Genomic DNA, 16868 nt, shown 5'->3' with positions numbered 1-16868 from the left:
GGCCCAAGAAACTGAAAAGTCCTTGACTTAGTATAAACATTACTTAGAAACAATTAAAAACATCAGTATGTTATCAATATTCTCACACCAAATACAAATCACAGCACTGCATCAGCTATTAAGAAGAAAATTATCTCTGTCCCAGCTGAAACCAGGGCACTAGGCTATGAGCTGACCAAGTATATCAACATTTTATATCTTATCAGTTTAGTTCCCAGAACGTGTTTACAGGTTTTTTTCTCATTTATATACATCTGGAACATACATCCCTGAAGGAACAAAAGATGAAAACTTAGTAGAGAATGTATACAAGAACATGCTTTTCTTTCTATGGAACTATCTAAAGATGTAAAAGAAGAGTGTACAAGCAGTGAAATGGCAAAGTGAACCCAAGCTTCTCTGGATAATACAAAATATTTCCTCCTTTAATAGAGATTCTGACAATTTGTGCTCTGAGTCTCAAAACAGGTTTTCTTACAGGACTCATTTTTAGCCTGTGACCTGCAGGAATGTGTTGTCCTACAGAGTGATATTTTTTTTTTTTTTTTTTTTTTTTCACATTTGCCTGGAGAGTTGGTTGTAACTAATTGAACTCACTTTTATTCTTGTGTCTCCCAAATCTTCCCTTTCAGCTGCATCCTATATTGAGAAATGTAAATCCTCTCACAATAACATTTAGATATAAGAATTTGGACCAACATCTCTAAGAAGAAAATAGCCAATTTTTAGAGTACCCCACATACATTTGCTTCTTTTTTAAAAGTTTTGTTCTTTACACATTTTACTAATATATCTCATTTGTGATTAATTTCCTGCTGTTTTGACTTAATCATGTTAAGAAGTCTCCCATAGTACCTGTAAAGTCAAAAGAATTCTTTCTTCCTTCAGGATGAAAGCACGGACTGTGTGACCAGGTTTCTGGAATCCGTAAGTTGAAGTACAAAACCAGGAGTACCCTAAGAGCTGTGGAGGGCCATTTATTTCCATGATGTGCTATCCTGGATTTTGTTTACCTTTTGGGATAACTCTTTTTTTATCTGGTTAAATCCAACAATGTACCTGGGAAACTCCGTTTAAGGACCTCAGTTTAATCCAGTGATACTTATAAATCATACAACCAAAAAGAAAAAAACCCAACATTTTTTTCTTTCAAAGGAAACATTTTCATTTTCCACATCCTTTTCCTTACTCATTTTCTTCAATTTTTTCCTACTTAGTTAGGGACTTTTATCTTATTGAGACATCATCATTTGTCAGACTTCATTGCTAAAATACACAGCAAAAGTCCTTTTTCCCAAGATGCAGTTTCACAGTCTGTTTAGTCTTGTCTGTGTACTGGCTGCAACCAGGATGGGCAGCCCCACTTACTCCCAGTCTTGGCCACATGTTCTTAATACTTCCACTGGATACAGCAATAGTAAAATTGCTGACTGAACTGATAGAGCTGGCTTCTGGTGATGATGGAAAATTAACCTGTTGTTGTTGTTGCTTGCTCCTCCCACCCCTTACCCTGTCTGATTTACCTTGCAACCATAAAGTTTTAAATTTAACAGGAGGAAAAAGATGGAAATGTTGCCTTTTAGAAGAAAAAGTTTCTTCCACCTCATTTCTTACCAATGGAAGTAAAAATACGTAGAAGTATCTCTGCCTACCTGAGATAAAGCAATTCTTTTATCTGAAAGTATTTTCCTATTACTGTTAACCATATCTAAATATTGACTATTGACTTGACATTATAATTTGAGTGCTCATTCTCAGCATCTATCCAAATTAATAGATTGAGCCATATGCCTCAAATTAAATAGCCAAATGGAAAAAAAAAAAAAAAAGCAATTCTGCAAGACAGAAAAAATGAATCTGTAGAGGTAAATGACTCTGTAAGTCCTAAACCCCTTTCCTTCTACCTCTCCTAAAGATAAGAGATAAAAAAATGGGGTATTTTCCCTGCCCTCCTATCTCATTCTTGAGTGCTGCTTATTTACCCCTGCTGAGTCGCCAACACAAAATGTAATGATCTTTCTGCTTCTAACAGAAATCTCCCTGCCTTCATGTTAGCCTCTTGTCCCCCTTGGATTTGTGTACCGCATTGTCAGTTCTTATACAGTAAACTCTGAAAAAAGAATGATTATTTGGTATACCCTAAGGACTGCTGCTTAGGATATTTTGCATGTGTAATTTTTTATGTAGGTGAAATTACAACAAGTAAATCACTGAATTGTTGGAAAGTTTACACACAAAGCAAGTACAGTAGATTGTGCTGACAAGCATGATTCTAAGTGAATAAAATAAAAAAAGTACAGGAACTATCTCTTCAGTTTTGAACTAAGGAGTGGGGGTAAATGTTGATTCTGCATTGGTATATGCCTGTCACCGATATCGGAAATATGAAATTCCTTAACATCAATGCAGCATTAAGCAGCAGGCGTTCTTTATTGCAGCATTGGATATACGGGGGATCGCCTTGCCTGACATGCATGGCTTCCTTCTCTCAGGTAGCTCTTTTATGCAGTACATGTATACATATTCAACAAATTTCCCAGAAAATGCATATGTATTCATGAGATTACACAAAACTAATTATAATATCCACCCTCCCCCTCACACATGCTCGGTTCTCCAGAACAGGAGTTTTTAGTGGTCTCAAGGGTCTGTAAATCTGTCCACTCATCTATTCAGCTTGCTATAGTTTTCCTTTGTAGTCCCCACATACGGTCTTAAACCAGGTCATCTCAGCCTCTTACTCTTTCTTGGCCTGGAATTGCTGGCCTTGGCCTGGTTTTCCTTCATCCTCCAGGGCTACCTCTTTGTTAGAACCTGAATTTATTGCCTTTAAGCACACAAAGATTAGTTTCAAACAGTCAAGGTACCTTCACATTAACTGTTCTATCCTAGGATGCATGACTACTAAGTTCTTAAGATTAAACTTTCACCCTTCTGTAACATGCCAATGGTAAGACATGCTTCATTGCAATAATTTAGGTAGTTTTACTGAAAAAACTTTCATCTGTTTCTAAAATTGTAATAGCTTTTGTCTAAGAAAGAGGTTCTTTTTTACTAGAGTATATAACACAACGTGTTTATATGTATGTATGCATTTGTTTTACTATGAACACTAACTAGTGCAAAATGACTCTAGTCAGATTGCTTACACAGTCTGATCCTGTTAAAATTGGACTTTTGATTTGTAAACAAAAAGGGCTTCATCTTCAGCAGCAAGAGTAATATTTATGTTATTTGTAAAAAACATGTTTGATACATGTTCATAAAATTCCAATTGTCTGATGTTCAGAACAGAAGAATTTATAATGTGATGAAAGATAAAATAGAAAAGACAAATAGTTGATGAAGCAATTTATTTAAATAAAGAATCATACTGCTTCTATTAATTTACTTAAAGTTAACTACTTATTTCATATTTTCAATGTTGCATTAGCTTAACTTTAATATAGAACTTAGCACTTGAGACTAAGTATTAATAGAAAGTCATTCAAATAAAATTACCATGTAGATCAATTACTTTTTCATCACCAAGTTTTAATATTTAAATTAACATAATTAAGTAATAACCACTTAAACTAGCATCTATTATGTGATATGCTGGTGGTAAATGCCTCCATGTGACTGAATCTTTTCTACAATTCCTTACTTGGAAAACAGCAGGAGTGAATGCAGTCATAAGTAAACTTTTGATCTCTGCTTGCTCACCACACTATGTCAGCTGGGAAAAAGACCTGTTCCAGAAGAAAAAAAGTCTTTCCAAGTTGACAAGAAGTCAACAGCACTTTGAATTTAAAGCAGGTAGTTAACATCTCATCATCAAGATGTTTTATTCATTTTATTAAATGATTTAAAAGATAGTGCCACATTCCAAGGTTTTATCATGACACCTCAAATGCTAGAAGAAATGCAGGCACATAGGGTTTGATCTGTTTCTTTGGAGACATACAACATTAAAGCAGGGCTAGTTACAGGAAGAGTTGTCCATTTGAGTAATCCCTTCTTATCACAGTTGCTAGCTCTGCTCTTCTAGCCTAATTTTCTGTGTGACCAGGGAAGGGCAGGATAAGAGGGAATTATCCTTTAGCGATGAATGCTTTAGTTGCAACTCAGTATGTAAGAGAAATAGCATAACTCTGCTTTAACTGACTGGTGTTTGTCTGTTAATCTGTTCCCAGAGCTATGACATCATTGGATTAGACTTGGTGGAATGAGTCCCACAGCTTGAGTGCTGGGATGGAGGGGTTTAGGATGTTCACGAGGAGTAGGCAGGGCAGGTGAGGTGGAGGAGTTGCACTGTATATAAGGGAGAGGTTTGACTTTATAGACCCTACAGTTAGGGATGATGTCATTGAGAACCATTGGTTGAGGATTAGGGGGATGGAAAAAAAAACCCAAAAAACAGATATTGTTGTGGGTATCTACTATTGATCACCCAGCAAGGATGATAGCACTAATGAGTTATTCTAGAGGCAATTAGGAAAAATCTCTATACTGGTATCCCTTGTCCTTATGGGAGATTCCAACTGCCCAGACATCTACTGGGAATACCAGGCTCCTGTGACAAGCAAGTCAGGGAAATTCCTGAAATATGTTGAAGAAAATTTCTCATCACAAGTACTTAGTGAGTCAACTAGGAAAGATGCTCTCCCAAGCTTGTTGTTTATGTATAAATAAAGACTCCTGGGAGATGTGCTGGTAGGTGGCTGTCTTGGCCACAGTGATCATGAATCATCATTATGAAAGTTGAGTTTAAAATTTTTGGTATAATGAGAAAAAGTATCAGCAGAGTTGCTACCCTGGATTTTGAGAAAGCAAACTTTGAGCTACTTCAGAAGCTAGTTAGTGATGTCCCCTGAGAATCTACTTTTGAGGGCTTACAGTTCCATGAGAGGCAAGAAAAGAAATTGTATGATCTCTGGAAGCAAGGTCAGGCTTCACAGAAATATTACAAAAGCTGCTGTTTGCATGAGTAGGGAGAAACCATGAAAAGCAAAAGCTCAGCTGGAGTTGTGTCAGCAGCAAAAATTTCTTTGTTAAAGATGTTAACAGTAAAAGGAAGTCTAAGGAAAATATTGGACCAATACTTGATGAAGCTGGCTATCTCACAATCAGGGATTAAGAGAAAGTGGAGGCATTTAATGTTTCTTTTGCCTCAGTCTTTAATATTAATGATAGACTGTAGGCTGTACAGTCTTCTGAGCTGGAGGAGCATGACTGTGGGAGCAGTGATTTTTCCTTTGTGTACACTGAAATCATAAAATCCAGTTGAATAAGTTGAATGTTCATTAAGTCCATGGAGCCTGATGGAATCCATCCCAGGGTACTGAAGGAGTTAGTGGATGTTTCAGCAGGACCACTTTTGATCATTTACCAAAGGTCTTGGGAGTCTGGGGAGGTCCCTGATCACTGGAAACTAGCCAACATTATTCCAATTTGCAAGAAGAGCATGAGGGAAGACCCAGAAAACTGCAGACCTGTTAGTCTAATCTCAGTTCCTGGAAAAATTATGGAGAAGATCATACTGGATGCTACTGTAGACATCTAAAGGACAGTGCAATCATCAGGAACATATAACATGGGTTCATGAAGGGAAAGTCCTATTTAACTAATCTTACACCCTTCTATGATAAGGTCACCCTCCCAGTGGATGAAGGAAAGGTGGTGGGTATATTTTTTCTGGATCTTAGCAAGGCTTTGGATACTGCTCATCACAGCATCCTTTTGGACAAGTTGTCAGGCTGTGAGATGTACATGTACATGTACAAGGTGCTCTGGATGAAGAACTGGCTGAAAAGCAGGGAACAAAGGGTTGCAGGGCTACATCTGACTGGCAGACAGTCACTAGCGGTGTTCCTCAGGGTTTGGTTCTAGGGCCAGTTCAATATTTTTCTCAATGATCTGGATGCAGGATTTGAATATAGCCTCAGTAAGTTTGACGATGACACTAAACTGGGAGGTGCTGTTGACTCTCTTGAGGGACAAGAGGCCTTGCAGAGCAATCTAGATAGATTGGAGGACTGGGCAATCATCAATAGTATGAAATTTAGCAAGAAATAATGCCAGATTCTGTGTCTGGAATGGAGTAACGCTGCACACAAGTATAGGCTGGGAGATGAGAGACTGGAGAGCAGCCCTGCAGAAAGGGATCTGGGGATGCTGGTCAGCAGCAGATTCAGTCTGAGTCAGCAGTGTGCCCTGGCAGCCAAGAGGGCAAACGGCATCCTGGGGTGCATCAACACAGCAGAACCAGCCAGTCAAAAGAGGTCATTATCCCACTGCATTCAGCACTGGTGCTACCTCACTTTGAGAACTGTGTGGAGTTCTGGGCCCTACAATTAAAAAAAGATACTTTAATGCATTCAGAGGAGGGTAACAAAGTTAGAGAAAGGACTATAAGGCATGGCCAGAAGCTTAGGACTCCACGTTTGTCTAGTTCAGAGAAAAGGACACTGAGGGGCAAACTCAGTGCTCTCTACAGCCTCCTGAGGATGGGAAGTGGAGAGGAAGGTGCTGAGCTCTTCTCCCTGGGATCCAGTGACAGGACGTGTGGGAATGGTTCAGAGCTGCAGCAGGGGAGGTTCAGTCTTGACATTAAGAAGCATTTTACTGAAAGGGTGGTCATACACTGGAACAGGCTTTCTAGAAAGGTGGTCGAAGCCCCAAGCCTGTCAGTATTTAAGAGGAATTTGAACAATATGCCACTAGGAGAAACGGCATAATATGCCTTAAAAGTATGCTTTTACTTTTGTTCAGCCCTAGACTAAATGTACTGCAGTTGGACTAGATGATCATAGGTTACTTCCAACTGGAACTATTTTATTCTAGTCTAGTCTATATGGAAAACCTAGAACATTAATATGAGCACAGAAAAATACAGCATAAAGCCATCTTTCATCCTCATCTCCCAAGCAGTACTGATTGGCATCTAAAAAGTATTCTGAATTTAAATCAAACCTATTTTCATATTTATAATAACAGAAGAATTAGCTCTATTAATACATTATTATTTTAACTGATAACTTTTTATTTCATAATAAAGCACTAGAAAGACAATGTGATATGAAATCTTATAGGCACTACAACAATAGCTACTCAGTAACTATCCCTAAACTCAGGTACAAAAATTAGATGATGTACTGTGGGGAAAAAGCCAGCAATGTCTATTAGGCAAATATGTGCAATGTCAAAAATGTAATACAAAACATTCGAGATAATATTCAATGTGCACTACACACTATTCAAAATATGTGTAGGGAATAAGTAAAGGCAGCAAAGAGCTGTTAATATGAAAAATCCTCAGCTTTCACTCTTTTTGAGACATGAGCATTTGTTTACTGTGTTCCTGAGCTCTGCTCCACTACTGCTGTAAGCATGTAGGTGAATAACTAAAGCTAGTCTGGATATCTCAATACTATATGGTGATCCCTTCAAAACTTCAGTATGGACATACTATATATATTCTAGATACTGTGTATGTTTTAGACACTAGATTCTATGACAGTCATATATTCTTCAAAATATCATCCAGAGTTACAGATAAGCACTACTGATTACAACCCCCTCCAAAAGTGTTTCATATATATGGGAATCAAGTTTTAACACTGAAATAGGCCACTTTGTCTCCTTCCTTTCCTTTTCCCCTAGTGGCAAGGATATATTTTTCATTAAGATAGTAAAAATTTGATTTTTTTTTGGCTGTTTAACTTTTGTTTTCTACTGAAGTCAATGGAATTTAAAAGCATTTAGCTTCCATCTGAAATCATGTTTTAATTAGCAACAACACTGTAAGTTTACAAGATCTTAAGTAGCAAATTAGTCTGCATTGTACTGTTACCAAGTGTTCAGAAATACCCTCTGTTTTTTCTTTTATCTTATTGCAAACCATTTTTGCAACTCATCAATGAATAAGTTATTTACACAAAAAGTATTTCATTATCCTCCTTAATTTTAATTTCAGCTCTGGATGTAGCCTGTGTACTTACTGTCAAACATGAGCATTATGAACATACACCAAAAAAAAAGGAAAAAAAAAATCTATTAAATTGTTGGTATGAAACACGTCTAAGTTCCAGGTAGTAATACACTATGTCATTTTCCCAGAATCACTTGACCCTATAGTGGCCTATTATCTTTACAAGCTTCCTTATTTCACCTAGTACTTGACTTCCAAAATGCCATTTTGAAGATGACCATTTACCTCCCAGAGGAAGCATCATCCAAATGTAGACAGACGACACAGTTCAGTTCTGATCTAGGTTTAGGCAAACTGGTATATCTGATTTCAGTCCAGATCCTCCGTAAAAATATTAAAATTGTAAATAGCATGACATCTTTATAACTGAACACTCAGAAAAGAAGTGCCAGATGTAGTGTTGTAGACCCTGGTGTGAAGCCTTCGTGTGTCTGTGCTATGCATGATTGTGGTTTACCTGGATGAGCAGTGACTCCAGGGACAATATGAGGAAAAGGGCTGATCTTATCCAAAGGGAAAAGGCCCTGCTCCCTCCATTCACTCAGCTGCAAGCCCTCACATCCTGCTGCAAGCTGTGTGCTTCTGCTTCTACATTTGTGTTAGCACAATCGTCTTGAAGATTTGTTTGGGAAAGTATTGGCCAAGGACCTTGCTCTCTCTCTTTCTGTATGAGCATTTTATTACTGCACACAAAGCTAGTGTCATCTTTTCTGTTTCATTAGGCACTGTAAAAGGGATCCAGACTATAACATTTTGCTATGCTTCTTATAGAACATGCATTTACAGAGATTTGTTCTTCCTTTGGAGGCACTTACATGTGCAGTTCTAGACTTCACATTCACTCCACTGTGCTCATGCTGGTCAATATCTTTTATGCTTATAAAGATTGCTAGACTTTTTGCAAGTCTGTGGTTTTTTGTCCATATTAGTAATGAAATACGAATAAGACTCTGGCTACAGCATCTTTCCTCCTTACAGATAGCAGATTATAAAGAAGATTTAAATTTCAGTTGCAAGATCAGCATCAGAAAATATTATTTCCACATTCAAACATCAAAATTTTATCTCCCTGAGCTATACCGGTGTCTTCAAAGATACTCAAAGGTGTTTTCTCCTGAACATACTGATAAATTTTGTAAATTGCAGTGCATATATTCATTGAGATGCTTAAGCATATGTGGAATCAATAATGTTATTTATGTAGCAGGTGGCATTTGCTTCCCAGTATTGTGACAATGAGGTAACAACATCTCAGACAGCCTGAAATATTCAGTAATACTTGGAGAACGTCTGCCATAGAAACACAAGCATGTCTTGCATCTGCTATTCATTTCATGTCTCTATCAGTTAGTTATATTATTAAGTGCTCTGGAGTGACTGCATTACAGTTATCATAAGAAATAAAACAACTCTCTGATTGATTAAGCTTATCTTTACTAGGGAAATCAGAATGTGCTAATGGTACTGCTGCCAAGCTCAAATCCTGCCAGACAGTTCAAAGGGTCTATTTATTTCACATAGCTTACTAACTCACCTGATAACTCAAACTATCATTGTATTCTTGGATAGTCAAACTGTTTTCTGGTTGCTAGCAATTAACAATGGCTGTTAACAAAAATAGGTAGGAGAAATGTATATTATGTGATAAAAGCAAGGGAGGACTGGCATAAAGAACCTCTAATCAAACTATAATCTCATCAGTTTTCCAGGCCTGGACAGAGGAATAAGAATAATAGAGATATTTGAAATTAAATATTTGTTATAAATTATAGAAAATTGTTTCTAAAAAATAGTTTCTCTGTCCTGAGTACTTACATGTACTTATAACATTATTAATGGGACTGCCTTAAAAAAGATCATTCTACAAGATGGAATGTTATCTCAGTTTCTCATTAGTATTGCATTATTCACCTAGCTTCTGAAGGAAAAAAGAAAATACCCAACCAAAACAAACCCAAAAAAGCGGACAACAAGTTTTCAGGAAGCTAATAAATTAATTTCAGGAAGCTTACATGTTCAGCATCTTTAAGAAAAGGTTCTTTGTTGTTAATACTGTCAAATACAACTTTAAATTTCCAAGCAGAACACACAGTGAAGAAGAATAAATTCAAGAAAGAATAAAATAAGTGGTGAAAATAATAAGAACATAAACTGAATGTTTAATCAGAAAAATAATTCACGTATCCCAAAAGTTTCTTAGCATTTTTTCAAACTTATTCTTGAAACCAGTAAACATTAGAAGCCATGGCACCATACTGTTTTTTAGTTGGGATAGAGTTAATTTTTGGCATAGAAGTTTGTGTGGTTCATTTTTTTTGGATTTGTGACCAAAATAGCATTGAAAACACACCAGCATTTTAGTTATTGCTGAACAGTGCTTGCACAGAATCAGGGCCTTTGTTTCTCCCACTGCTCTGCCAGCAACTAGGCTGAGGTGCACAAGGAGTTGGGAGGGGACACAGCTGGGACAGCTGACCCCAACTGGCTGAAGAAATATCCCAGACCATATGGCATCACACTCAACAATAAAAGCTGGGGGAAAGAGGGAGGAAAGGAGGGCGTTCAATGTCATGGTATTTGTGTTCCTAAGAAACCATTACGTGTGATGGAGCCCTGCTTTCCTGGAGATGGTTGGACATCTGCCAGCTGATGGGAAGTAGTGAATGAATTCCTTATTTTGGTTGGCTTGTGTATGCAGTTTTTTTCTAAATATTAAAACCCATCTTTGTCTCAACCCACAGGTTTTCTCACATTTACTCTTCCTATTCTTTCCCCTATCCCACTGTGGGGGAAGTGATTGTCCATTTGTGTGTTGTTTATCTAACTACTGGGGTTAACCCACAACAGATACATATTTATTTATCCATCCCTTTAGGGTTATATATTTTAAATTTTGTAATGTTTATTAGTTCTTTGCATTCTTCCTTTTGTTTTATGCAGTGGTATGCCTCATACACAACCTCAGACCAAACTCTAGTACTCCATATACTAAAGAAGAAAATTGTTATATATGAAAAAAAGGAGAGATAATCTGGAACTGAAAATTAATATGTATTCAAAGTTAATGCGATAAAAAGTGGAACATCTGAAGAATAGACAAGTAGAAGATATTCACAATCATATATCTTCTAAACATATATTTCTACTAAGTGATGACTTCGACATGATTCACCCTGCTGAGCATAAGGATGGAATTTGTCTCACTTACCTTAGACATGTCAATGTAAATGGGTATATCCTACCTAGTGACCTCATGCTCTCTTCATAGCCAATAAAGAAAAATAGGCTCTTAAAGAGACCAATTCATCTTATCCCAACACAGGTTTCTAAACAGATCAGACAAACTGAACTGCAGAATTGCCTCCTTCTCACTGTCAGCTGCATAAAGCGTCCTCTGTGACTCAGACATGCAATCATCCACATTTAGCGAAGGTGAGTTCTACCTAAGGAAAAGAAGCAAGGGAAAAAATGTACAATGGGAAAAAGGAACTGCTAAGAAATCCAGCTTTCATACTTTTTTGTTCCATTTTTCTTTTTCCCATCTCCTCCACCAATCCTGAAAACAAAACCAATGGAAAGACAAATCAGCAGTGATTTGTGTGTAGAGTCAGTCTAAATAATTTTTTTACCACTTTGCAGTGAGTAGTCAAAATGGTGACAAAATTGCGGATATTGTGGCAAAACATTAATGCTCTGCATATGAGCATTACCATAAGCTCTTGATTTATCTGAGGAAATTTCCCTCCTGCCCACCATAGTAATATACTTTCTACCCTAAAAGTAGCTGTATCAAACCCCTTTAATAAAGTATTTTCATTCATGTATCCTACAGATAATAAATTAGAAAATATAAGAACTGTGACTCAAAACCAATTCAGGTTACACACAATGGGAGCTCACCCTAGAAACCCCCCTTTCTTAGAAATCTAAACCTTCATGATCTCTTCTAGCTTGATGTTTCTCTGCCTTCTCAGTTTATTTTACTTTGCAAATTCTGTTTTCTGTTACTAGCCTTTCCTCAGAATTGAGGAATTTGTGAAAACTTCTCACATCTAGATGTAGAAAGAGTCAAGTTTTACCAAGGGTGTGAGTCACTCAAGATTTGTGAGGTTATACTGTAAGAGATCTCATAATGACCTTCAAGTTACATGCAGGAAAACAAGGATGCTTTTTTTTTATTGTTTATTTGTTTTAGAGTGCCTGGAAGTGGAGCTATTATTAAATTAAAAAAACAAACAAACAAACAAACAAAACCAAAACAAACAAATAAAATCCCCAAAGGTTGTAACAGTCAGACCATCTAAATATTCTGGCTACACAACCCAGTAAGCAGAATGTTAGGAGGGCTGGCAGGGTTTCAGTATTGTGGTCTTATTCTATTCCCTTATTCTACTCCCAGTGGGCAGAATTCACCCATTTTATGTATTCATAGACATTAGTTACCGGCTTGATCGGTTACGTCCTTAATTTTTTTGTTAAGCAAGAGTGATATATATATATTCTAAAAGTTCCTCATTATAAGTTACATAGCATTACATACTACTTATGTTTCACCAGTTGGGTTTCTAATATTAACAGTGATTGATTAATCAAGCCAAAACAACTTTGCTCTGTCTTTTCATAGTGTTATTAATATATAACAAATGAAATTACTTAGATAACTCTTCCGTTATTTGTTATTTGGGGTTTTGGGTTTTTTTTTGATCCTTTATCGGGTTTGTATTTTAAAGATGTGTAATTCAGAGGGACAGAAACCTAAACAACATTTTGAGAGATTTTATATATATATATATATATATATATATTATATATACATACATAAAAGATACATAGAAAGGATTTATTATGTAGTATTATTCATTTCATTAGGAACAGATCATACTATATTACAGTAAATTTTCCATTGTCCTGTTCCTTTATGACTAGGTATGTCATGGAAGAGAAGATGGCTTTTGTCATGAGACTTAGAAATGTTGGCAAGTTAGCAAATTTTAAGATGTGTTTTCTTAAATAATTTTCTATGCTTTTCTTCAGGGAATTTGCTAGCTAGAAGTTCTCCCCTTCAGGTATATACAAAAAAAAGATTAATTATGAAATAGTTTAAAAAGACTTGTAATAAATTCCATAATTCTAACAGCCAAGAAGAACTTTCCAGAAAAAAAAACAAAACACTTTGTTAGCTAGTGCAAGAAACTCATTTAACCTAAAGAACTGAATAACTAAATGTCAACATGTAACAGAACCATGATCATGCTATCATAATTAGAATCTCAGTCATCTATTGTCTTTTTAAAATGTGTTAAATATTCAGTTTTTATGCATACTTGATGCCAATTATTTTCATTATGGAAACAGCTGTAGAAAGAGATTAAATCCATAATGCCTGTATGAAGACAAGTAAATGTATGTGAAGGTGTTGCTTCTGCAACTCAAATGGAGAGTAAGTAATAATCTGATTGTTTTCTGCTTATAGCACATGCTGAATTGGTATTTTCACAATTCAAAGTAAATGTGCAATTTGATGTATGTGTTTTGCTCTTTTAAAATGGAAAAAAAAAAGAGAGAGCCTTAAAAAAGGTAAATAGAAGTAGATTTTTCTAAATATCCACAAATCTGCACTAGAATTCTGAACTAGGTCTCGTTATAATATTAGCATTTGGGACAGTGGGGGAAACAGCTTTAAGGAAGGAGATATTTAGCTCTTCCATAACCTTTTCATTGTTACATATCTCTTGGAGCACAACTTTCCTCAAAAAGACAAACACAACTCTACACTCAAATTGGAGAAATCATACCGATACTACTTGCAGAAAGATAAAGGTACCAGGGATTCAACTATAGCCATAATAGTATTGCATCCATTGCAGATATTTTTGTGCAAAAAAATTATTAGGGACACGGGACAACAAGGAAAAAAAGCACAACAAAAAAACATAGGGCATGTTCATACCCATAAGACTGCCATGATGAGAGACAGCTCAGTTACAGAGTAGCGAGGTATTCTCTCAAGGCTTATTGTAATATACCATGACTAGCTCTAGTATGTTTTATGTAGGTCACTGTTAGAAGACAACTCTCTGATTCCTGTATAATTTTTAAATTTTTTAACAAAGCTCTCACATAAAGACAAACCAAAAATACATAAATTACTAAGAGAAGGATAGCATGATATTAGATTGTTTTTGTCAGGGATCTAACAGACCAGTTATACTACCCCTTCCATTAACACTAATTAGGCTATTGAGTATACTTTGCAACATGACTCCAGCTGATTGTACTTTTTACAGCTCAGCTGTGGATCAGCTCCCTGTAGCTCAAGTGGAAATAGTGACCTATGAATATAAAAAATTCCTCCCTGCTGTAGAGGTAGCCGCTGATCACCAGTAGTGATCTCTCACTACTGAGGGATCAAAGAAAATTCTGTTCATTCCCTATTGTTAAATGTTAATTTGTAGTGAGCATAGACATTTAAATCTTTTCATTAGGTTTGCAAAATTCCTTCCACTTTTCTGTTTCTTTATTGCACGCTAGTGAGCCTTGAAGGACATTCCCTGAACAAGGAACATTATTTTCCCCTTCAAAATGTTTGGCGCATTTGATACATAAAAGTGAAATGTATCCCTGAAAAGAGATTACTCTGAAACCATTCATTTCCTTCATTTTAGTTCTTAGAGGTACACCCCCTCAAAGCAGAAACTTTCTACACTCTTCTTTATAAGGTATCCTAAATACGTTCAAAATATAATCGTTTAAGTTACGACTTCTTAGATGAAAATATGGGTGTACGTGTAACACATCATTACAATATTGATTTGCAAAAACTTCACTCGACCAGAGAGAGTGAGAGAGCAAGAGTAATCTGATCTGCCCTTATCTGTTTACTGCCTCAGGCAGCACACATAGAACTAGATTCCCAGACCACTTTGGTGATATCCTCGAAGGCAGAAAAGGCTTAAAGATAGTATTCTGCTTTCTCTGAAGAATTTCAATTGGACAGGAAACTTTTTCTTAAAATAGTTATTCTATCTAAAGGTAATTCTTTATGGATTTATACCAACACTGCACAATAATTTAGAGAGGAACACATAGAAATCAGAATCATGCAATATAGAATATAGCTGAAGAATGGGATCCAAATGTTATTGATTCAATAGCATTAAACTTTTAAAGACCAGAGCTTTCTCATTTCAGTGGATAGGCACCATTTCAACAAGCAGAAGACGTCCACTTTCTACCAAGATGTTACTTCAGTGCAATTCCAGCTCCAGCAAAAGCTGGGATAACAATATCATAATTGATATTGTTCAGGTGTCTGCCACCTAAATGTTTTGCTAAATATTCCATTTTTCCTCCAATCACAGTACAAGTCAATGTATATATATAACTGACACTGATAAATTCATATTGATCTGTATCCTTACAGGCTTCTATAAATTAATAACTGATAATGCTAGAAGAGCTTTACTGTGATAATATAAGCTGCTTTTCTCTTTAAGGCAAGTCATAACATTTCCATGAAATAAAAGCCATTAAAAAAAAAAAAAGGAAAACCTAATGTTGGTTAAAAATTGCCACCGAAGGATGTTTAACATTAATAGTGACATTCATTCAGGATTCATTTAATGTTGCCAAAAGAGATGCCTGTGGTACCTGCAAATTAACAACTGTACTGATAGGGGTATAATCAGTATTTGCTAGCCTTGAATCCAAATATGAATGATGTAACTAACAACAGTATAGATGCAATTTGTAACACTGTAATGGCAAAGCTGTAGAGAAATTACTGTGTTTGGGTTTGGGCCCCTCACTACAAGACAGACACTGAGGTGCTGGAGCGTATCCGGAGAAGGGCAATGGAGCTGGTGAAGGGTCTGGAGCATGAGTCTTATGAGGAGCAGCTGAGGGAACGGGGGTGGTTTAGCCTGTAGAGCAGGAGGCTCAGGGGAGACCTTATTACTCTCTACAGCTGCCTGAAAGAGGATGTAGCAAGTGGGTGTTGGTCTCTTCTCCCAAGTAACAGGTGAAAAGACAAGAGGAAATGGCCTCAGGTTGTGCCAAGGGAGGTTAAGTGTGCCAGGGCTGTCAAGTGTTGGAACACGCTGCCCGGGGAGGTATTTGACCCACCATCCCTGGAGGTATTTAAAAGATGTGTAGATGTGGCACTTAGGGACATGGTTTTATGGTGGATTTGGCAGTGTTAGGTTTACAGTTGGATTCAATGATCTTAAACTTCTTTTCCAACTGAAATGATTTTATGATTTTAAGTTCTAACCATATTATGTGAGTTTGTAAGCCACATGAACTTCAAAGGGGAAAAAACATATAAAAACATGTAGTTGCATGTAGGAAACCTTCATGTAAAACAAAACAAACCAAACAAACAAAAAAAAAACAACCAACCACCCAGACAAATCATAAATATAAAGGACTGCAAGTAGGCAGGACATTGTGCAGAATACATGAGATAGATGACTGGTAAAACCAAAAGCAAGATGTTCATTACCAGGAGCATAACCCCACCACCCCTTGTTGGGAAGGAGACTGCAGCATAAATATTTCAGTCATAAGAGAGGAAAACTGGAAAAGAAAGAGGACAAATTGATATCTGTTCCAAGTTCACTTATGAAACATCTCTCAGGACTGATCACCCTTGTGGCTAAGAGCCATAGCCATCACTACTAACTACACATGCTGACTGCATCCATGCAAATACATCAGCTCTGTGGAACATATTTGCTGACTTAAGAGTATAAGTGTAAAAAATAAGTTTTTCATATATAGTAATGATCATTAATATTAGAAAAAAAGCCAACCATTAGTCAGGAGAGTCTTGTCAAATAGTTAAGTCAGAAAAGCCTTCTTTTAAAGTTTTAAATGGGCCTTATTTGTCAGTCTT

The sequence above is a fragment of the Falco punctatus genome (genome assembly GCF_963210335.1).
Source record: "Falco punctatus genome assembly, chromosome: 5".
Lineage (NCBI taxonomy): Eukaryota > Metazoa > Chordata > Aves > Falconiformes > Falconidae > Falco > Falco punctatus.
Note: the sequence above shows the minus strand (reverse complement) of the source record.